Raw genomic sequence first — 24156 nt, 5'->3', positions numbered from 1 at the left:
TCCCAGTGAAGACTAACCAGTTTTTCATGAGGGGTTTTCCTGTTCAAAAGTCACGTAAAGCTATCACCATGAAACACTCCATGGAAACCCTACAAATCCCTACTATGACAGGCTTTTCAGCTGCTATTATCTGTAGAATATCTTATCCAGTGCTGTCTTTCCCAATACAAGACTTTGACAGTGGACACATATTTGCAGGGGGGCTCTGTGGTGCAGTGGTTAACACACTCGGCTCACAACCGAGAGAGCCCGGGTTCGATTCCCAGGCGGAGTTGAAAAATTTGGGTGACTTTTCCGATACCCTACATAGCCCCTGTCCACCCAGCCTCCTGGGGTCTGTTCCCTTCTTCTATTATTCCGTCCCCTTCTGTCTCTCTCCGCATATGACCACAGACGCGTTGCAACGCTGCCCACTAAACCAAACTTTCCAACATATCCCAAGGCCACAGATAAGATTAACCAGATTTTCATGGGGGGGAGTTCCCATTCATGGTACAGAAGTCTTGTAAAACTATCACCAGGGTCACAGAACAGTCCATGGAAAGCCCTGCAACTTCTACTATGTGAGGCTTTACAAACCAGCGAACTGAGGCGCTGTGTTTAAGAACGCCGGCATTTTAACCCGTAAAGGGCAGGGATGTACCGTGAAGTCCACAGTCCAGGGGTTAACACAGGCTTAACAAACTCTCTACAGCAATTCCCGGGGCCTGAGAACAACACATCTTGAAAGCAAGGAAAATGATGTAGAATTATTATGTTGGTAGAGATATATGAGTTTGGGGTGACAGAATGTTTAAATATATGACCCTGTGTCTGGGCAAGGTTCTGACCCTGACCCTGTGTTTAACTTTCTCTTACCATGAATCTTAAAAAGACACGTGAGAACTTGATTGATCTTATTGACCTTTGGAAGAGGCTGACGTTAGGGGCGGAAGGGTCTGCCTCATAGATCTCAGGAAGGAAAGTTTGGGACGTACCTTGAATCAGCTCCTTGACGACAGTACACTCCATGGCTGGGGTTCCTTCCTCCTTCTCTTCCTCAAATTCCATACTTTCCTCTCATATCTTAATTTTTCCTCCTCTGTGATGTGTGTTTCTCTCTCTCTCTCTCTCTCTCTCTCTCATTTCTAATCCTTCCTTCTTTATTTACTTTTATTTATATTTATCCTCATCGTCTCCTCTGTTTTACTTACCTTAATCTCTCTCCTCCTCCTCCTCCTCACTTCCCTCCTCTACGTATAGGTGTTGTTAGTACCTCAGTGTCTTTCTTATTGATTATTTCCGTCATTCCTCAATAAATCTCTCTCTCTCTCTCTCTCTCTCTCCCACCTGTGAATTCATCAGACTTCTTCTTCGAATAGTAAAACCTTCCTCTATACACGGCTCCACATTTCACTTTCCAGTTGCTTTTTCTCAACCTCCTTGTATCCGCATCTTCCTATATTTCTCCTTTCTCCTGCTATTCCAGTTCTTGTACTTACTTTTGTCATTGTTTTTTTTTTGCTGGGGTTTCGTTCCTCTCGTCAAGGGTCCGTACGTTACCTGAGGTGACTGCCTCTTCATCCTTCTTCCTCCCTTATACCTCCATCTCTGGACCTTTCTCTCCCTTCGTATATTTATTATTCTCATTTTATCTCCCTTCCATTGTGTATTTTCCTCCTCCCCACTTTCTCTCTCTCTCTACACATAATCAGTCCGTTCCTAGTCAGTGCGTAATGTTTTATATACGAGGCGTCCTGCCGAGAGGGTTTAAGTGACCTGTTCTTCAGTAAATTATGGGTTCAGTTTCCCTCCCAGAACACATTTCAAGACTCCCGACCCTTGCTTATAACATATACAAGGTCCCACGTGCCCATCTCGGCTGGACGCCAGGCAGTTTTTGTAATGTTGGCTTCGGTTTCTCAGATTCTGACGCAATTTGTTAGATTTTTCCCTCGTTTTTATACGTATAGGTGTCGTACCTCAGTGTCTTTCTTAATGATTATTTTGTCTGTATATCATTCCATGTTATTTCTGTCATTCTGTTCCTCCTCAGTGCGTAATATACGAGACGTCCAGCTCCTCTCATTACCACTCCTCTCTTCTGCTCTCTCTCCAAGCTCCTCCTCTCAACTTTTCCTTGTTTTGATTCTACTTTTAACTCATTTTGACTCATCTTTTACTCATCTCCTTCCATTCCTCTTCTAATAGGTTTTGTTAAGAACTTTAAACATTTTACTTACTATTATATTGATATATATATATATATATATATATATATATATATATATATATATATATATATATATATATATATATATATATATATATATATATATATATATATATATATATATATATATATATATATATATATATATATATATATATATATATATATATATATATATATATATCATATATAGATATATATATATATATATATATATATATATATATATATATATATATTTATTTATATATATTTATTTATATATAGGGCATATTTATTGCTAACTTATTGCATGATATACTTATTGCATAGTATTGCAATATATATATATATATATATATATATATATATATATATATATATATATATATATATATATATATATATATATAGATATATATATATATATATATATATATATATATATATATATATATATATATAATATATTATATATCTATATCTATATCTATATATATATATATATATATCTATATATATATATATATATATATAGATATATATATAGATATAGATATAGATATAGATATATATTATTGCATAGTATTGCAACATATGCAAAAAGTGAGCCATATAATTTTTCTAAAATAAATACAAAATTATTTTTTTGTCAATCATTTATTAAATAAATAGAGCACATTTCCTTCACTAAGAGGCTGATTATGCAGGAACTTGACATCTTGGTGTTCTTTCTTCTTCCAGAGTGTGCGGTGTCCCGCAGGCAGGCAGACCGAGACGCCAGCCATTCAATTCTGCCGAGGGAAGGAAGTCGTGTTAGTCAACTCTGATGACTTGTACTTTTCTCTGCAAGGGACTGTTCTGTAAGCCAGTCACAGAAGATGTGAACTGTATCTGTACTATGAAGTCTTATAAATAAAGTTAAAGGCTACACCTATGACTTTATCTTGCCCCAAACCCATTTAGCTAATCCCGGACACTTTTTAGGTATAATTGACTTAGGTACATTTTTCAGGCTACTTTTCAAGATGTTTTGAGCTGTAAGCTGATATATCTAATTGCTTTGATCTTTTTTAAAAGCTAATTCTATATATATTAAAGGGAGGAACTAATTTTCATACAGAAAAAAAAACTTATAATATAAAAAGAATTATATATGAATTGGAAACAAGATATAAGAGAAGACAACGAAGGGAACTAACAAGAGGAGAGATTGTATACATAAAGAGCTCAAAAGTCATTGAAAAAGCAATGGAAATTAAGAGACAATAATAACATATGAAATAAAAGACGTGGAAACAAGTACTCTAAAAGATGAGAACTCAAAGACAGGAAGACGAGACCTTAGATATACAACCAAGAAGAAAATCAGACAGACATGAGATTATTACTATGACATAATACCTTAGACAAAGAGAAAGCAGATAACATATCACAGACTAAAATATTTGAGGCGTACGGCAGAGAAGTGAGGTGACATTAGGAATGGCGACCCTTGTGTAAATTGTACGCAATTAGTATCATAACATAGCAATTTAACTCTAATTTGCACTGGGAAAGACAGACTACCCCTCCAAGGATGAACGAGGGACGAATCAAAATGGAAGCTCAACTTTTATGGGGCAGACGGAGGGTCACTTTCCCTTGTAACGTACATCATGACGAGCAATATAACAATAATTATGTTCTAGTTAGCAAGGGGGGAAAGGAAGAACAAGATATAGTTACTTGCAAGGGAAAATAAACCTTGCATAGGATGAGCGGAGGGCTGGAAGTCTCGTAATCTGTTCTCAGTGTGTGAACGTACTCTAGTATACGTAAGAATAGGTCATCGTGCCTTAGGATTTCTCTGCCGTAAGCCTCGTTTATACGTTAAGAGATGAGGAGGAAGGGAAACAAGCAAATAATGGAACTCTATATATACGATACAGTGAAAAGGATTTACCGAGAAGGATGTACGTATGAGAGGAGGAATGATTAGAACTGAGAGAAAGGTACATCACAGAGGAGGAAAGTCTGGAATTTGAGGAAGACAAGGAGGAAGGAACGCCAGCCATGGAGTCTACTGTCGTCAAGGAGCTGATTCAAGGTACGTCTCAAACTTCCCTTCCTAAGATCTATGAGGCAGACCCTTCCGCCCCTCACGTCAGCTACTTGCAAAGGTCAATAAGGAGATCAATCAAGTTCTCACGAGTCTTGTTTTAAGATTCACGGTAAGGAGAAAGTTAAAACTACCACCTGGGTCATCAAACTGCCCCTGGAAATTCTCACAACTCCTACAAAAGCCTGTCAAATGTGTGCGCTTGGAACGATATTTTTTAAGAATGTGACTGTCAGATGCCAAAAAGGAGATCAATCGGGTTCTAATTGAGTGGTTTTGAAGGTTCATGGTACATAGGACGGTTAATCTATCACCAGGGTCATAAACTACCCTGGAAATGCCCAAAACTCCTACGGAAGCCTTAAATACAAGTCTCGGGATGGCTTTTCAAGAATGTGAGCATCGGTCATGTCCGCTCCTCACATCAGCTACTTCCAACGGCCGTAAGGAGATTAATTGGGTTCTTTTGACTTGTTTTATAGGTTCATGGTAAAGAGGAAAGGTCTTGCTACAACCAGGGTCATAAAACTACTACCCCTGGAAATGCCCGCAACTCCTATGAAAGCCATGTCAGTTGACCTCACTCAGGGGACAAAATGTTTTTGAATACGACACTAATACAACCAATACAACGTTTGAGGTTCTTGGTACAGTAGAAGGGTTAAACAACCAACACCAGGGTCATCAAACTACTACTACCCCTGGAAATGCCCACAACTCCTATGATGAAGGCCCTGTAAAAGGTGTGAGCTTGGGCAGGTGACATTATTTTTCAGTCCTCGCGGCTTCTGACGTAATATTGTAGTTTGCAAAAAATGATCAGATTTGACAAAAAATTACCAAATTGAGTGGATGGAGAGGGAGGAGACATTAGCCACACCAAGCTAAGCACAACCTATGCAGCACTCAGAACGAAGAAGGCCTACCACACACACACACCACGTGACGTAGAGAGATCGAGTTTGCGGCAGATTGAAGAAGAAGGATGGATAAACAAATGCTGGTATATACAAAGCTGCCGGGTCAGGGAGAGCCGTGATACTGATAATAATGTTAAGTGAGCAATTTTCAGGAAGACGTCACATTACCGTACAGGGACAACCGATTGCATGGTACGTTCCTGCCTTTTAGGGATTAAGCTGGTAGTGTTTTTAAACATAACCGCCTCAGTTCACCGCCTTGAAAATTCTCTCATGGTAGGAGTTACAGGGCTTTCAATGGACTGTTTTGTGACCGTGGTGATAGTTTAACATGGTCTAATCGCATCTTCAACTGGCTGAAAATTACCCATGAAAACCTGGTTCATCTTCTCTACGGCCCTACAAAAGTCATAATAAGAGCTGGGAAGCCTCTCGTCATAGATCCTACAGTGGTTTCAGGGACTGGTTTGTGACCCTGGTGATAGTTTTACACTCCCTCTGCACCATGAACGGTTAAGCCACCCATGAAAACCCGGTTAGCCTTCTCTGCGGCTTTGGGAAACAGTCATAACAGCTTTTCAAACAAGCAAACTGCGGTGTCATGAAGTTCAAGAATACAGGCTTTATTCAGGTCATTCCTGGTACAGTAAGCAGTATAATCTGACTTACAGTGGACTACACAGACTCTGGAGATAGAGAGTAAAGATCAGCACTCGTAGCTCACCCAAACAGGTCCCAATGTTACGTACCACATACCTGTAACCGCATATACGTAACAGCACACTTCCCTTCAGTACCAGGAGGCTGGGTCCCCACACGGTACAATAATATCATGTTTAAAGAGAAAGAAAGATGCTTGGCGTGAGAACAGGGTAACTTTTGATATGAAAAGTGGCACTGTACGGAAACATCTGAACATGGACCGGGGCTTTCAGAAGGTGCACCCGAGGAGAAAGACTTAACTAGCAGATGCTTGGCGTGAGAACAGGCTAACTTTTGATAAGAACTATAGAGTGCTGGACATCAGGAAGTGAATCAAGGTACTTTGGACTCATGGAAGTACCCTCTTGGTGACTGAATGGAGTGGCGAGTGTGTGTAGGGTATGTCCAGGGGTAGTTATAAGACACTGGTGGTAGTTTGACCCTTCCTCTGTACCATGAACATAAAGACACACACATTTGCCGAAGCTTTTGAAGGAGTTTTGGGTATTTCCAGTAGTTTTATGGCCCTGGTGGTAGTGTGACCCTTCTTTTCTACCGTGAACCTAAAGAAACACACATTTGGCAAAGCTTTTGTAGGAGTTTTGGGTATTTCCAGGGGTAGTTTTAAGACACAGGTGGTAGTGTGACCCTTCCTCTGTACCATGAACCTAAAGAAACACACATTTGGCAAAGCTTTCGTAGGAGTTTTGGTCATCTCCAGGGGTAGTTTTATGGCCCTGGTGGTAGTGTGACCATTCTTCTGTACCGTGAACCTAGAGAAACACACATTTGACAAGGCTTTCAAGGGAGTTTAGGGCATTTCCAGGGGGTAGTTTTATGACCCTAGTGGTAATGTGACCCTTCCTCTGTACCATGAACCTAAAGAAACACACATTTGACAAGGCTTTCAAGGGAGTTTAGGGCATTTCCAGGGGGTAGTTTTATGACCCTGGTGGTAGTGTGACCCTTCCTCTGTACCATGAACCTAAAGAAACATATTTGGCAAGGCTTTCGTAGGAGTTTGGGGCATTTCCAGGGGTAGTTTTATGACCCTGGTGGTAGTTTGACCCTTCCTCTGTACCCTGAACCTAAAGAAACACATATTTGGCTAGGCTTTCCTAGGAGTCTTTGACATTTCCAGGAGTATAGTTTTATGACCTGGTGGTAGTGTGACCCTTCCTCTGTACCATGAACAAGAAGAAACACTCATTAGAACCCGATTGCCCCCTCTTTGACCTTCAGAAATATGGTACATAGTTGACGTGAGAAGCAAAAGTGTCTTAAAATACCAATCCCAGGATATAGTTAATATTGTGTCATCAAAACCCAGATTAAATTCAAACCTCTCCTACGTCCATCCCACTCTGATTGGGCTCATGTTAACGCCTCCCTGCACTGTGACGCCTTGTTTAAGAGGCAAGAAGGATGGAACGGAGAGGGAGAAAGCCGTTGCCGAGAGGGAGAAAATGTAAGAAGGATTTTAGTGGAAGCAACCAAGATTTTCAGCAGAAACAACTGGATTACAGGCACGGAAGATTAACCCGGTAGCAGCGATGGGCCAAATTTGTTGCTTTACCGTGTAGCAGCGACGGGCCAAATTTGTGCCATAATATAAACCCCCCAAAATAGATGATACATAAACTGATCACAAATGCTTTGATATATATTATGAAATGGTTTGTGTGAGGGGTGATTTTTCCTCATTTTTCTCACGTAGAGGGACCATTGATAAACAGGGTCCCCGATGCTACAAGGTTAAGAACTGAGGATTTAAATGAAAACAATTGGGATTTTAGTGGAAACAACTCAGTTACAGCCACACAAGAATTAGAACTAAGAATTTTAATGAAAAAAATGGGATTTTTTGTGGACAAAATCATGATTTTTGTGGAAACGGCATGATTTTTGTGGAAACGGCTGGGATTTTAGTGGAAAGGATGAGGATTTATGCGGAATTAACTGGGATTTTAGTGAAAAGGGCAAGGATTTAAGCAGAATTACCTGGGATTTTAGTGGAAAGGACGACGAAGAAAGGGAGAGGGAAGAGGTATTTTAAGGAAGAGAGGGGATGTTTTAGTAAGGGAGGAAGGGAAGAAGGGGAGAGAGATTTAAGCAGGGGAGAGAAGGGGGGGAGAGGTGTCAGCAAGGAGGGAGGGAGGGAGGGGGGGAAGGGAGAACAGTATGGAGAGAAATATCAGCAGGGAGGAAAGGGGAGGGGAAAAGGGAGGGGAGAACAGTCTGGAGAGAGAGATTCCAGCAGGCGAGGAAGGGGGAAGAGATGTTTCAGCAGGGAGGGAGGATTGGGGAGAGAGATTTACGCAGGGTAGGAGAGAGAAGAAAACTTGAGGGTAGGGTAGGGAAGGGAGAAGGGGGAGGCATTCCTGCGTCAACTGGTGGAATGTTTAAGGTTCTCATACTGATGCACACACTTAACATCAGCCCACCAGAGGGGTTCAAACTTGCTGAGGGACTGTTCTAATGTCTCAAGCCAGGGGAGTGGGATTAAACAGTAGCCCAGTGTGAGGTTTTTGTTCATATATGACCCAGGAAACATTCAACAGTCACATCAAAGTACTGTATTTTAGCGACTTTTAACCCTGTAGCAGCGAGGATCACGATTTTTAACCCGTACAGTGTTTAGTACATACATATACGTACCTCTTAGGGCAGTGTTTAGTACTTATATATACGCAAGCTCTTTTGAGGGCTTATGCGCCATTTGTTTTTGTTTGTGTATGTAACATTGTTCATTGACAGTGAAGAGCAATAATTTGACAAGTCTTGGTAGTTTTAAATGGATGTTAAAGGGCCTTTCTGTACATTTGTCTGCATTCCAACAAAAATCATTATACAAGAAGGTAAGTTACTTTCTTCTAGGTAATTACTCCTCGATTCTATAATCAGTAAGGCATAAGGAATTGTAAATTACGCTTCAGAGTAATCGGAAATGAAAACTGATAGTCGGAAGCATCACAGTATTATGTTGAAGTTGAAAAGTTTGGTTTATTGGGCAGCGCATCATCTGTGGTCATATGCCGGAGAGAGACAGAAGGGGAAGGAATTATAGAAGGCAACAGGGAAAGTTTTGTTTAGGTGGCGCAACATCTGTGGTCATATGCCGGAGAGAGACAGAAGGGGAAGGAATTAAGGAGAAGGGAACAGTTGGAAAGTTTGGTTTAGTGGGCGCAACATCTGTGGTCATATGCCGGAGAGAGACAGAAGGGGAAGGAATTATAGGAGAAGGGAACAGTTGGAAAGTTTGGTTTAGTGGGCGCAACATCTGTGGTCATATGCCGGAGAGAGACAGAAGGGGAAGGAATTATAGGAGAAGGGAACAGTTGGAAAGTTTGGTTTAGTGGGCGCAACATCTGTGGTCATATGCCGGAGAGAGACAGAAGGGGAAGGAATTATAGAAGGGTACAGAGAAAGTTTTTATTAGTGGGCGCAACATCTGTGGTCATATGCCGGAGAGAGACAGAAGGGGAAAGAATTACAGAAGGGAACAGGTAAAGTTTCTTTTAGTGGGTGCAACATCTGTGGTCATATGCCGGAGAGAGACAGAAGGGGAAGGAATTATAGAAGGCAACAGACCCCAGGAGACGGGACACAACCCCCGATTAATAACTGGTACACTGCTGGGTGGACAGGGGTGTAGGGTATCGGAAAAGCCGCCCAAATTTTTCCACTCCGCCCGGGAATCGAACCCGGGCTCTCTCAGTTGAGCCGAGTGTGCTAACCACTGCACCACGAAGCCCTCGGTATTATGTTGAGCTTTGAGAACTACGGTTGTAGTACAGACGGCCTTGAAGCGAGCGGTGTTGCCTGATCCAACCATTTTCTTGTATTTAAAATTACTGTTTATTTTTTAGTTTTTCTTGTGATGTAAAGAAGTACTTATACACATTACTCAAGCTATAGGGTAATGAGAAGTGTTTATAATGGAAAAAACATAGGCTCTAAAAAATTAAAATAAATTTCCCTTTCCTGGTATGACATAGTTAGCTTTGAGATGCAGAAAACTCTATCTATGACAAAAGACCACACTGTATGGGTTAATGGTCCCTCTAAGTGAGAAAAATGAGAAAAAATCACCCCTCACACAAACCATTTCATAATATATATCAAAGCATTTGTGATTAGATTATGTTTTATTTATTTTGGGGGGTTTATATCATGGCACAAATTTGGCCCGTTGCTGCTACACGGTGAAGCCACAAATTTGGCCCGTCGCTGCTACCGGGTTAACATCAGCCCACCAGAGGGATTCAAACTTGCTGAGGGACTGTTCTAATGTCTCAAGCCAGGGGAGTGTGATTAAACAGTAGCCTAGTGTGAGGTTTTTGTTCATATACGACCCAGGAATCATTCTACAGTTACATCAAAGTACACCACATGGTATTCGTTTTATGCGAGGGTTATGTTCTGCAAAAAGCTCGCATAATGTGAATTCACATATCGAACTTATCATCCCATTAATTCTAGGGGGTTATGTTCCACGACCCGTTTTAGAACCCTCTAACTATTTATTTCGGCACCGTTTCAGAATAATAAAGCACTAAAGCAACAATAAAGCACATTGATTGCTTCCGGGGAGACACACCCAAAGTCTACGATACATGCTGATAATTAGGTACCAGGGGTGGGTTTCATCAAAGTTCCCAAGTCCTTGGAAGTGTGCTCAAGGAGTCCCAAGCGTGCAAGAAACCTTGGGCATGTTTCACGAAAGCTCCCAAGCCTTGGAACTCTGCCTATCTCGCTCGCCGCCTTGGGAGGCCGTGCGGGGTCTCCCAAGCGCTCCCAAGGAAGGTTCCAAGCGTCAGACTGTAAACATGGCAGCCCGTGAACAACCCCGCCAGCACCGACCCAGGAATTTTCGCGAGAAGGGACATCTTTAACCCTCTCGCACAGTAAGATACTAGAACATGCGCAAATAAAAATAGAGGAAAAATATATATAAACAATAGACACTCGTTTCAAGTCTCCGTATAGAGTATTGTAGACAATAAATCCTAAGTACCAACTCTTCCCCATTTGCTATCTCGAAATTTTGTGGGCCAGCTTTTTTAGCCGAATATATGTTTTGAAGCGGAATTTAGCGAGGATTCTTATGGTATCCTCAAAATCTTCGTACGCCTATTAGTTCCTGAGTTACACCAAGAAAACTGTATTTTTTCCTCTCCCGTCAGAGTAGGCTAACAACTAAAAATCGCTCCACGTTCCTCATTTACGTTCCTTAAAAAGGTTGCCATATGTTACCTCTAAGAAACTTATCCCAACAAATGACACTCCAAATTTTACGCACTTTCACCGAAAATTTTATTTTTTAATCATTTTTTTTACTTTTATGACGCGTTTCGCGTCATCGTGCGCCAGGACCTTTTACTTTGATGACGCGAAACGCGTCATCGTGCGCGAGAGGGTTAACGAGTACGATGACACTGAGTTCAAGAAGAGGTACAGGGTGGATCGTGCTGGCCTGTTGTTCGTCACTGACTTGGTGCGACACGTGATTGGCAACAGGACTGAGAGGAGCCGTGCGGTCATAGCGGAGCTGAAAGTGGCGTTGACTCTGCGATACCTCGCCACCGAGAAAATGCAGCAGTGCAGCGCAGATGACTTTGGAGTTTCCCGGGCCACAGTCAGCAGAATCATCACCCAGACCGTGGATGCTCTCGTGACACAAGAGAAAATGAGGCGGTTCATGGGCTTCCTTTTAAACCGGGGGGAGCAGCAGAGAATGAAGGCGGAGTTTGCCGAAATTGCTGGTTTTCCCGGTGTGGTGGGTGCTGTTGATGGCACCCACGTAAGAATAGTGGCCCCACATGAGCACGAAGAAGTGTACGTCAACCGCAAGAACTGCCACAGCATCAATGTGCAAGTGTTATTTGATGCACAGTACAAGCTGCGGGCCATGGTGGCGAGGTGGCCAGGGTCTACTCACGACTCACTAAATGTTTGTTTACACCGTGGTGCCGTTGAAGATGCAGACGGAAAAAAATACGTGCACATATTCCTTACAATGAAGATACTATCGCTGTATTTCAACTAAATATCAATTGTTTATATTTATAATTCCATAATTATATATAAGAAGTGTAATTTAGGTTAACTGAAGACATATTAGACGTCAAAGCGACGCGGAAGATTGGCAACGCTGGTTACTCCCAAAACCGCCCCCACCCCTACTTGGAAGTGCTTGTGGCGCGGTGATGAAACACGCCCAAGAAATTCTCCCAACTGTGCGTGACGTCACCACGCTTGGGAGAGCACTATGATGAAACCCACCCCTGAGGATTAACTTTAGGATCAGAGACAGGAAAAGGTTAATTATAGGCGAGGAAAATGCAGGAAAGCATTATCTGCACCCTCTAGTGTGTCACCATACCTCACCAACCAGTCGCACCAGCGCCGATATTCGCATATGAGCGAATTTTTCTCGCATAAAATGAATACAGGTAACTCTCGATTGACGCGAGTTTTGTTTATGAGTTTTTGAAATAACGCTGGGTCCAAAATCCAAATAAATGTTTAATTTACACATTTTTTTCACTTATACGTGATATTTTCTGGAGTGTCCACCAGATGTCTCACGCAACAGTACTCACACGGCCACACAGCTGAGCTCAGTTCTTCCCGCACGCCACTTGAACAACAATACAGTACCCACGCTGCTCAACAACAACAACAACAGGCTGAGACTGAGTGCCTGAGTGGATATCTCGGTGATATGGATTTTCTCTCTCTCTCTCTCTCTCTCTCTCTCTCTCTCTCTCTCTCTCTCTCTCTCTCTCCACTGAATGAAGTGAATATTTAGTTTTCGATAAAAACCTACCTCTTGTTTGATTTACATTGTTTTTGATTTACACAATGACCTCTTCAAGGACACAATACTGTGTAATTGTGTTACCTGTACTTGGCTCATTAAGGTTAGTCGAATATAACTGAACTCGCATATATTGAATACCCGGTGTACTGTATTTTAACGACTTTTAAGACGCACTTTTCCCCCATAAAAAATGCCCTATCCATGTGTCCTCCAGGGTGAATGTTGTAGGAGGTGGCCTTACACAGCTTTTCAATTCAGCCTCTTGTATGATATAACCTCTATGCTCACGTCTTACAGGTACAGCTAACACGATTGACGCGAGTATTGTGTCCTTGAAGAGGTCATTGCGTAAATCAAAAACAATGTAAATCAAACAAGAGGTAGTTTTTTATCGAAAAATAAATATTCAATTCCTTCAGTGGGGGGGGAGAGAGAGAGAGAGAGAGAGAGAGAGAGAGAATTACATAGAATTACATTATTACTTACATTAATTACATAGAATTGCCTTATTTTGATGAGAGAGAGAGAGAGAGAGAGAGAGAGAGAGAGAGAGAGAGAGAGAATATCCATATCACCGAGATATCCACTCAGGCACTCAGTCTCAGCCTCACTCGAGTGAGGAAGAAATGAGGGACACCATGAGCGACTGGCTAGTATTGGTACCGGTACTGAGCAATCTGATACTGGTACCGTACCATATAGCTGGTACCGTTAGTACCGATACCTGCCCACCCCTATTGTTGAGTAGCGTGGCAGCGTGGGTACTGTATTGTTGTTCAAGTGGCACGCGGGAAGAACTGACCTCAGCTGTGTGGCCGTGTGAGTCCAGTTGCGTGATACATCTGGTGGACACTCCAGAAAATATCGCGTATAAGTGAAAAAAATGTGCAAATTAAACACTTATTTGTATTTTGGACCCAGCGTTATTTCAAAAATGCGTAAACCAAACTCACGTAAATTGAGTTACCTGTATAGTAAACCTGGGATATAACGGACACACTTACATCGAGAAAGTTGGAAAGTTTTGTTTAGTGGGCAGCGCAACATCTGCGGTCATATGCCGGAGAGAGACAGAAGGGGAAGGAATTATAGGAGAAGGGAACAGACCCCAGGAGACGGGACACAACCCCCCCCAATTAATACCTGGTAACCACTCACTGCTGGGTGGACAGGGGCGTAGGGTATCAGAAAAGCCGCTCAAATTTTTCCACTCCACCCAGGAATCGAACCCGGGCTCTCTCAGTTGCGAGCTGAGTGTGCTAACCACTGCACCACGAAGCCCCCCCTTTATATCGAGAAATCCACGGACCCAATTCCAGTGAGTACAATAACGTCTGCCAGCCACCTCGCCCTCGTCCTTTCATCCCATCCTTGGGGTACTGTAGTCTGCCTCAGCCCACTGTTCAGCCTCGGCAGATTGGTGCCAACAGTCTGCTGGTGTTAACCCAGTAGCAGCGGGGATCATGTTTCTTAATGGTCCCTCTAAGCGAGAAAAATGAGAAAAAATCACCCCTCACACAAACCATTTCATAATATATATCAAAGCATTTGTGATCAGTTTCTGTATCATCTATTTTGGGGGGTTTATATCATGGTACAAATTTGGCCCGTCGCTGCTACACGGTAAAGCAACAAATTTGGCCCGTCACTGCTACACGGTAAAGCCACAAATTTGGCCCGTCGCTGCTACACGGTAAAGCCACAAATTTGGCCCGTCACTGCTACACGGTAAAGCCACAAATTTGGCCCATCACTGCTACACGGTAAAGCCACTAATTTGGCCCGTCGCTGCTACACGGTAAAGCCACAAATTTGGCCCGTCGCTGCTACCGGGTTAATGTCTCGTCTGCTACGTCCAAGCCTAAAAGGTTTGCTCACACTCTTACACCGTGAAAAATATCATTCCATAATCAGGGTGTCTTCCAAGAGGCAGCGTCTTACGGGCCGAACAATACGTCACGTGCGTGTTTACCTTTGAATTCACTCTGCTAACATTTCTGTGGTTTCTGACTCACATAATTAAGTGAAATTCTGGTGTAATAAGCTCTCACAAAATCTCTGTCACTAGTAAAATTGAATGCAATAATTAAACCGTGTAGCAGCGACGGGCCAAATTTGTGGCTTACCGTGTAGCAGTGACCGGCCAAATTTGTGCCATGATATGAACCCCTCAAATTAGATGATACATAATCTGATCACAAATGCTTTGATATGTATTATGAAATGGTTTGTGTGAGGGGTGATTTTTCCTCATCTTTCTCGCTTGGAGGGACCATTAACCCTTTCATTGCTAAGCGCTTGCAGCGGGCGTTAGGCATATTTGCTGGTGGCGCTAAACGCTCGCTGCCAGCTCCAGCCGCACTCAAATCTCCCATGTATGAGTGTTCCAACACTAATGCTCACAACATATGATTGCCAATTGAGTGTGTTCTTTACTAAATATGGTGGAAAATCATGTCAGCCCAGCGCGGCAAATCTACGGACGTGTAACTGGTGGATGTTCTTGCCCAATATAGCGGGATTTTTGCATAGCTTCACCTGACTGATTCTTTGACCAAATAGTTGTAAATATTGCAGTTGGCAATACTCCCTTGCCAGAGTCTGAAGGAGAGATATCCGCAGTTCCCTCAATACGGCTGATCATCCTGTTCGCACCGACGTGAGTGTTAGTTAATGTTCAACACTCCCTGAACGTGCATGTACGTTCGCAAGAGTGGCATACATAACCGACTCCTATAGATCTGGACTTCCTCATTCCACTGGTGTTTTTGGTTTTTAGCTGTGATGAATAGTTTTTGAGATACAGAGGTTAAAATGGACCCCCCCACTGGCCTGCTAAATCATAGAAGGAAAGTCTATTTTGGGTGGAAAACTGTATATAAAAATGTGCTCCCAGTGATCCTACTTCAATGTTCTGTACTTGTTCTGCCAATGGTCATACAGTCTTCAACTTAACGTCAAAGGAGAGTTAACCCTTCAACACCAGTATACTGCAACCTTATGCGTTCTGTACCATATCCTCAAATATGTGAACTTGAGTGAGGAGGTTCAATAATCTGGCCTTTGATCCTAACCTATCCAAGAGACAAGAAGAAAGGAAGGAGAGAGAGCATTATGGAAAGAATGATTCAACACTCACCAATGTCTTTCTGTCTGTCTGCTGGTCTTCAAAGTCATCTTCCTCTTCCTCTTCTTCTTCTTCTTCTCTTCCTCTCTTGTCTCTAGGAGCAAGTAAGGAAATTAATAAAGTTGATAATTGATTTTGTGGAAAATTCTTTTCATGGTAAAATATAAATAGACAAATTGGAGAGAGAGAGAGAGAGAGAGAGAGAGAGAGAGAGAGAGAGAGAGAGAGAGAGAGAGAGAGAGAGAGAGAGAGAGAGAGAGAGAGAGAGAGAGAGAGAGAGAGAGAGAGAGAGAGAGAGAGAGAGAGAGAGAGAGAGAGAGAGAGAGAGAGAGAGAGAGAGAGAGAGAGAGAGAGAGAGAGAGAGAGAGAGAGAGAGAGAGAGAGAGAGAGAGAGAGAGAGAGAGAGAGAGAGAGAGAGAGAGAGAGAGAGAGAGAGAGAGAGAGAGAGAGAGAGAGAGAGAGAGAGAGAGAGAGAGAGAGAGAGAGAGAGAGAGAGAGAGAGAGAGAGAGAGAGAGAGAGAGAGAGAGAGAGAGAGAGAGAGAGAGAGAGAGAGAGAGAGAGAGAGAGAGAGAGAGAGAGAGAGAGAGAGAGAGAGAGAGAGAGAGAGAGAGAGAGAGAGAGAGAGAGAGAGAGAGAGAGAGAGAGAGAGGGGGGGGACCTTCCTGTTTTTTTTAAATTTATCTTCTGTTTAGTGAAGTGGCAATATATATATATATATATATATATATATATATATATATATATATATATATATATATATATATATATATATATATATATATATATATATATATATATATATATTTTTGCCACTTCACTAAACAGCAGATGAATTGTTTGAAAAAATCCTTTCCAACAATGCATACAGAAAAATACTGGTAGCTAAATTATGTGTAAATTCAAATGTAGTACAATACTTATTCAAACTTATTGTTTTCTGAAACTTACTGAGCAAATGCATATAACATACTGTACTGCACTAAGCCACAAATGGTTTAAACCAAATGGTTTAAACCAATAAAAAAAACTGGTTTAAACCAACTAATAAAACCATTTTTTTTCTTTTGTGTGTATCTTTGTTAGTTTCATCAGTATTGTGGTTTTAACTATATGTAAGATTTTAATTATGTACAGCAGGGTTGGTGGTTTAAACCAGGGGTGTCAAACTCAAAACCCTTGGAGGGCCAATTCATACTCTGAAGTGCCGTCATGGGGGTCAACAAGGGTAGAAAATACATTGACAAGATTGAAGCTACCGTGATACCGTGGGCCATTTATGACTATCCCGCAGGCCATGAGTTTGACACCCCTGGTTTAAACCAAAAAAACATCAATAAAACCAGTGTTTTTTGTGAATCTTTTTTAGTTTCATCAGGTATTGTGGTTTTAATTATATGTGGTTTTATTATTTCTATTATGCAGTCATATTACTAACACCAGGATGAAAACGTCAGTTGGTAAACTCAAATCTCTATTCAAATGCTGTAACTCAGAATAACTGAAAACATAATTTTGGTAAATTATATATATATATATATATATATATATATATATATATATATATATATATATATATATATATATATATATATATATATATATATATATATATATATATATATATATATATATATATATATATATATATATATATACATATTATGAAATGATTTGTGTGAGGGGTGAGGGTGTCTTTCTCCTCAGTCTGAAGCTAGCCGCATTACTTGTTTTTCATAGAGGTAGTGAACATTTTACAACACATTTGGTTACTAAGTGAGCTGCTGAACATTTTACAGCTCAATATAACGGGTTCACCCTTTGGGGTCTTCTGGTAACCCACCAATGAAGGGAAGTGAGTAGAGAAAGCTTACCTATTTCTCCAAGCTGCTGAAAAGCTTGTTGGTGAAGAATTACTTGTCGGTGAAGAGACTGTTGTTGAGGGGAGTGTTATGGCACCTCCCGGCACTGCTACACCAACCTGCAAATATGTGTCCACTGTCAAAGTCTTGTACCGGGAAAGATGGCATGGGATAAAATATAAAATCTCTCTATCAAGGGCTGTATAATGGAAGATAATTAATAGATAATCTCTCTCTCATATTTGTTATTTTACATATTTTTCTTCCTCCATTCCTTCCTCTCCCCTCTCCCTCTCTCTCTCCCCTTATAACTCTATACATACAGCCAGGCCTACACTTTGAGGCAGTGCCAACGTTGCCAGACTGTTGTACTCAGCCTCTTATATTTACGGACTTCCAACACAAAATCTGTCTTCTGGTCCCCAATAACGAGATTCATTTATATTTATCATTAACTCGGTGGTGGTGGTAGGGATCATGTTTCTTAATGGTCCCTCCAAGCGAGAAAAATGAGAAAAAATCACCCCTCGCACAAATCATTTCATAATATATATCAAAGCATTTGTGATCAGATTATGTATCATCTATTTTTGGGGGTTTATATCATGGCACAAATTTGGCCCGTCGCTGCTACGCGGTAAAGAGACAAATTTGGCCCGTCGCTGCTACACAATAAAGACACAAATTTGGCCCGTCGCTGCTACACGATAAAGACACAAATTTGGCCTGTCGCTTTTGCCTCATGAAGACAGGCTGAAGCAGTTAAATGTACACTCGCTAGAAATGCGAAGGTTGCGAGGAGACTTGATCGAAGTCTATAAATGGATGAAGGGCTTCTATAAAGGGGATGTCAATAAGATTTTGATAGTAAAAGAGCCGGGTAGGATGCGTAGCAATGGTTTTAAGTTGGACAAATCCAGATTTAACAAAGACATAGGCAAGAATTGGTTCACCAATAGAGTGGTGGACGAATGGAACAGGCTTGGGATGTGGGTGCCAATACCGTAGATACATTCAAGAAGAGGTTAGATAAAGCCATGGATGGTGAGGTAAGGTGGAGTGGAGTGTACAGGAGCTGCCTTGTATAGCCCAACCGGTCTCTTGCAGACTCCTTACGTTCTTATGTTCTTATAAAGTCACTATAGTACATGGACTCTAACTTGAGCCCTGTGGTTTGGGCCGGGGAAGCCTCCATTCTTTACAGATCTAGCCATGACCTGCGATCTGTCTCACTGTTAGTCTGTACGTTATCTATTTGTGGAGTATACACATACTCATAATATGACTGCATGGTGTTATGAATGGCTTGGGATTACAGGGAAAGACAACGACTGAGTCACGCCCAAGGGCTCAAGTTAAAATCAATAGACTATAGTGAAGAAACTTGAAATAAATTTTTTGGACATTAACCCGGTAGCAGCGACGGGCCAAATTTGTGCCATGATATAAACCCCCAAAAATAGACGATGCATAAACTGATCACAAATGCTTTGATATATATAATTAAGTGCTTTGTGTGAGGGGTGATTTTTTCTCATTTTTCTCGCTTAGAGGGGCCATTAACCCTTTCATTGCTAAACACTCGCTGCGACCTCCACCCACACTCACATCTCGTGCGTATGAGAGTGTTCCAACATTAATTCTCACAACATAGGATTGCCAATTGAGTGGATTCTTCACTAAATTTGGTGGAAAATCATATCAGCCCAGCGTGGCAAATCTACGGATGAGTAACTGGTGGATGTTCTTGCCCAATTTAGCGGCATTTTCGCATAGCTTCACCGATCACCTGACTGATTCTTTGACCAAACAGTTGTAAATATTGCAGTTGGTAATGCTCCCTTGCCAGAATCTGAAGGAAAAAATGTCCACAGTTCCCTCAATGTGGCTGATCATCCCGCACGCACCGATGTAAGTGTTAACATTCAACACTCCCTGAACGTTCACAAGAGAGGCATACATAACTGACTCCTATAGATCTGGACCTCCTCTTTCCAATGGTGTTTTTAGTTTTCAGCTGTGATGAATAGTTTTTGAGATACAGAGGTTAAAAGAGACCCCCAATTGGGCTGCCCAACTGCGCCTGAGGGGATAGTCGCGTCCACACTGCGCGCAATGGAAGGGTTAAGAAACATGACCCCCACAGCTACTGGGTTAATATTTGTCAGGCCAGCGAGTCCTAACCCACAGAACATTTGTTACACAGTTTTTCCCGCACACCACTTACAGGAGAAATAAGAGAATATGAGAAACAGAAGACAGTCGTAAGAGAAACAAGAGACAATTATAGCAGAAATAACACTTTTACCAATGCAAACCACTGCTCTAGAGTCCGGGTTGCTGGCCGGTCTTCAGGAAAGCATGCTGTGGCCTCTCAGCTGGTAGTAGCCAAACCACATCATCATCATAGCGGCCAACAAGGAGCGTCACACTCAGCCTCCAGTGTTCCGCTGAAGAATATTCAAAATATAAATATACATTACTCACTGTGTCACCCTAAACTATTTTATAAAAGACAATCTCAGCCATCCTAACCTGACCAAACTTTAATGAACCTAAGCTAGCCTTAGGCCACACAGGGAGCAAGAACGTTAATACATTATAAGCAATGCCACACTGGCAGCGAGCTGCTTGGCGAGAAAGCGAGAAGAGTTGACAAATGAGTTTTTTTGAGCGAGATCGCTCGGTCAGGAGTGACATCACAGACATGTATTATTTGCCGTATCTCAGCCATACATTAGATAGGCCATTTTGGTTGACACCGTTAAATGCAGCAGTGATTGCAGAACTTGAATATGTTTGTGAAAACTCAATAAAACAAAAACTAACTGACAAGTTGAAGTTAAAGAATCACACTCCGTAATAACACATTCTACATGTAACTTGCAGCAGCACCAGCTATGAAATGCTATAAACAATTCCATCTTCTAGAGAAAAGCCTCCTGTATACAGAGTTTTTTAAGGGGCTCTCACACATTACCGGCCTCGGTCCCGATAGTCCTCGATAACTCCCGATAAGTCGATCAGGGCCTGACCGCAGACAAAATAGGCAATAATCCTGGGATCAGAAGCTATCCGGTCTGCTCGTAGACCGGCGGTAGACTGGCGACCATATACGATTTTCGATTTCTCCAACCGGCAACTGCAGCAGGTCAGTCAACGGTAGACTGCCAGCCTACCGGTGGCAGACCGCTGGTCTACCAGTGACAGACCTGCGGCACATCGACAACCAAACACTATCTTTGCATTTTTATATTTTAAAATTACCTCATAAACTGCTTCAAACCTAAATTCATTTGTGTGCATAAAACTCTCTCTCTCTCTCTCTCTCTCTTGGTCCGCCTGTCTGTCATCTCTTTCCCTCCTCTCTCCCTTTCCTCACTCCCTCTTTCTTCCTCACTCACTCCCACCTGTTCCTCCTTCCATTCCTTTCCCTCTCTCTCTCTCTCTCTCTCTCTCTCTCTTCTCTCTTTCACCCACTCCTTCCTCCTTTATCTCATCTCCTTCTCTCTCTTCATTCCCTCGCTCCTACCTGTTCCTCCTTGTTTTCCTCCTTCCTCCCTTGCTAATCCCCAGATCATAAACAGGTGTTCACTCATGGCCTACCGCCGGTCTGCCGCGGGTGTCGGCGGTTGACCGCCGGTCGACTAGGACATGTTCAACACCGCCGGTCGACCGGGCGCATCGCAGAGATCATTGAAAAATATAAAGTTTACCTGAGGTGGTCAGCTGATTCTACGGTCCTCAGGTCACCGGCGGTCTGCCGCCGACAATCCCCAATCTTACAGCCGGTCAACCAGCGACCGGCTTATCGGGAGTCATTGGGGATTATAGGAGAAGGGAACAAGACACAACCCCCGATTAATACCTGGTAGTACCCATTCACTGCTGGGTGGACAGGGGCGTAGGGTATCGGAAAAGCCACCCAAATTTTTCCACTCCGCCCGGGAATCGAACCCGGGCTCTTTCGGTTGTGAGCCAAGTGTGCTAACCACTGCACCATGAAGCCCCCCAGGATGAATAGGGTGAATACTCCACACTTATAAATAAAGGGTTAATACTTCACCCTTATCCTGACCTGGAAGCAATGAAATCTGGCCTAACTTAATTCTAACCTAATCTGACAGGTGATAAATGTCCACAGAGCTGCCCATCTCATACTGGTCACCCTAACCATGGGTTAGATCTCATAATTCTATGCATTTTGAATCCCATAAATATATATATATATATATATATATATATATATATATATATATATATATATATATATATATATATATATATATATATATGCCTCGAAATTGACAGAAACGCTGCTAGCAATTTTTAAAAGTTAATGAGTTTTTGCAGCCTCAGAGCATCACGGGGGGACTGGGATACTCTGTTCCCCGTCTCTTCTTAGACTCACTTCTCACACTTCTCATGGGTTAGATCTCATTATTCTATGCATTTTGAACCCCATTTATGTTCGCCGCAAACCGTTAAAAACGCCGCCAGCGATTTTTGAAAAGTTAGTGAGTTTTTGGCGGCCGGCTCGGGGCGTCGGTGCCACCAATACTTACTTTATGAAACATCACTAGGTCTTCATATATCTTTTCTACAAACGCTTGGTTAGCGACGGTACGCTAGGTTAGCGATTAGCCCACTCGTGTGAGACCAGGTCTACCGCGTGGTTATTTTTTATTTTTTTAGAACATGCAGACCCACGAGCTATTTTGTGGTGGCACCGACGCGACGGTTTACGGTGGGGGAGCATATTTAAACTAACCCAAACGAACTCTACGACCTAACAGCTAACGGGGGGGGCTTTGACCCCTTCGCCCCCCCACATGTATATGCAACTTAGCTCTGCGGAGGTGTTTCTCGCTTTCACGCCCGGGGCCCACAACATCACGGCCCGCCAAAAAAACACCTACCTTTCATAAATCACCAGCAGCGATTCTATCAATTTATGAGGCATGTATATGGGATTCAAAATGCATAGAATTATGAGATCTAACACATGGTTGGCCACAGTGAGATGGGCAACTCTGTGGACATTTACCATCTGACAACCATACATTTTTTTTTTACTATTCAGCTTAATGTTCACCGAGAAAGAACCCAGAAAAGTTTACTCACCACCACGGCTCCTGCCAAGCAAATCACAACTTGGCCCCCGAAGGAGAGATAGGGTCCGGCCTGCCATCGGGTGTACTTCTGGAATAGCAATAAAAAAGGTTACATGTTGGAAATTTCCGTATAAAATGACCTCCCGTTGTCTTTTTTTTCTTTAACCCGAGGGGCCAGATTTGTGGCTCTACCGTGTAGCAGCGATGGGCCATTTCTGACCTGCTGGACCTGGCCGCTAAATGCCCATTATTACGTACTTAAGACAGCTACGCCCCATTTGACCTCATGTAAGAGCTCAATGCATCTTATTCTCCATATCATAGGTCTTAAGTGTCGGTAATAAGGTCAGAAATAAGGTCACATGGTCGCCTCTGTGAGCTCACCCCTAAACCTAATTCATTGTTTACGACATTCACGCCTCATCTGACCTCATATATCAGGTCAATCCCCCTTAATTCTTCACTCTGTAGAGGTCAAAGGGCTTACTGGGTATCGATGATAAAAGTTCACATGTTAAGCTGATGGCCGCCTCTTATCTTGCATATATCACACATTTTCCGCCTTTTCCCCACATCAACGCTTGACCTCAAGAAGTATAGTGACCTTATATGTCATGACCTCAAGCCCCGTCTCGGTATACCCAGTAGTTTACGAGAAAAATATATATATACAAATATTTTCCTCAATCCAACCCGCGCCGCCATCTTAACCCGAGGCCCCGCGGTCAGCCCACATTTAAATCCCCTTTTGATCACGTTCATCACACTTTTCGCCGTTATCACCCATATCAAAACAAGCACAAGGCATTCCTCACCTCTTTGATCTCCATGGCGTGTCTTTACAGCGGCTAAATCCCACGAAATCACATAAAATAGACATGACTCTTAATGGCGAATTCACCGCGAGGGAGGAAGGCCAGTCACGTTATCATAAGGGAATAACTTCGCCAACTTCCACGAAATAGCTCTCACATGTTTACCTTCCCATTTTTTCCATATTTCAGTGTCATTTCTATCGTTCTATGACCTTATTTCGTCTCCAATACACGGCACAAACATCAGAGAAACATTTGTTATCACTGGAAGGCTAAATAACAAAGGAATAGGGTTGATTATTGACAGAATTATAGCAGACGTTATTTTCCCTCATTCCTTGCATCTATGGTCCGTGTGTCTGGTGTATTATTATCTTACAGGCAATATTAACCCTTATAAAGATCACGGGTGGACAAATAACATCAAAATAAGGCAAATCAATAAGTCTTTCTGGTGTGTGATGAGGTATCTTTTAAGGAGTTATTTCGCACGAAAAAAC

General features: G+C 42.2%; 2 long non-coding RNA genes across 2 annotated transcripts in view; one reads left to right on the top strand and one right to left on the bottom strand.

Moving 5' to 3' along the window:
- LOC126985982 (uncharacterized) overlaps positions 1 to 3124 on the top strand; it is a 12262-nt gene extending 9138 nt beyond the window's left edge. Inside the window, exon 3 of the long non-coding RNA XR_007739229.1 lies at positions 2936 to 3124. This is a non-coding gene — a long non-coding RNA (uncharacterized LOC126985982). The remainder of the gene's footprint in view (positions 1 to 2935) is intronic.
- LOC126985983 (uncharacterized) lies at positions 2833 to 24156 on the bottom strand. The gene is made up of 5 exons (XR_007739231.1): positions 23657 to 24156; positions 22852 to 22929; positions 20036 to 20177; positions 17740 to 17846; positions 2833 to 2985 (listed from the first exon to the last, which is right to left on the bottom strand). It is a non-coding gene; the product is annotated as an uncharacterized LOC126985983 (long non-coding RNA).

The sequence above is a fragment of the Eriocheir sinensis genome, chromosome 60 (genome assembly GCF_024679095.1).
Source record: "Eriocheir sinensis breed Jianghai 21 chromosome 60, ASM2467909v1, whole genome shotgun sequence".
NCBI classification, from domain to species: domain Eukaryota; kingdom Metazoa; phylum Arthropoda; class Malacostraca; order Decapoda; family Varunidae; genus Eriocheir; species Eriocheir sinensis.
Note: the sequence above shows the minus strand (reverse complement) of the source record. Positions and strands in the feature narration are given on the sequence as shown.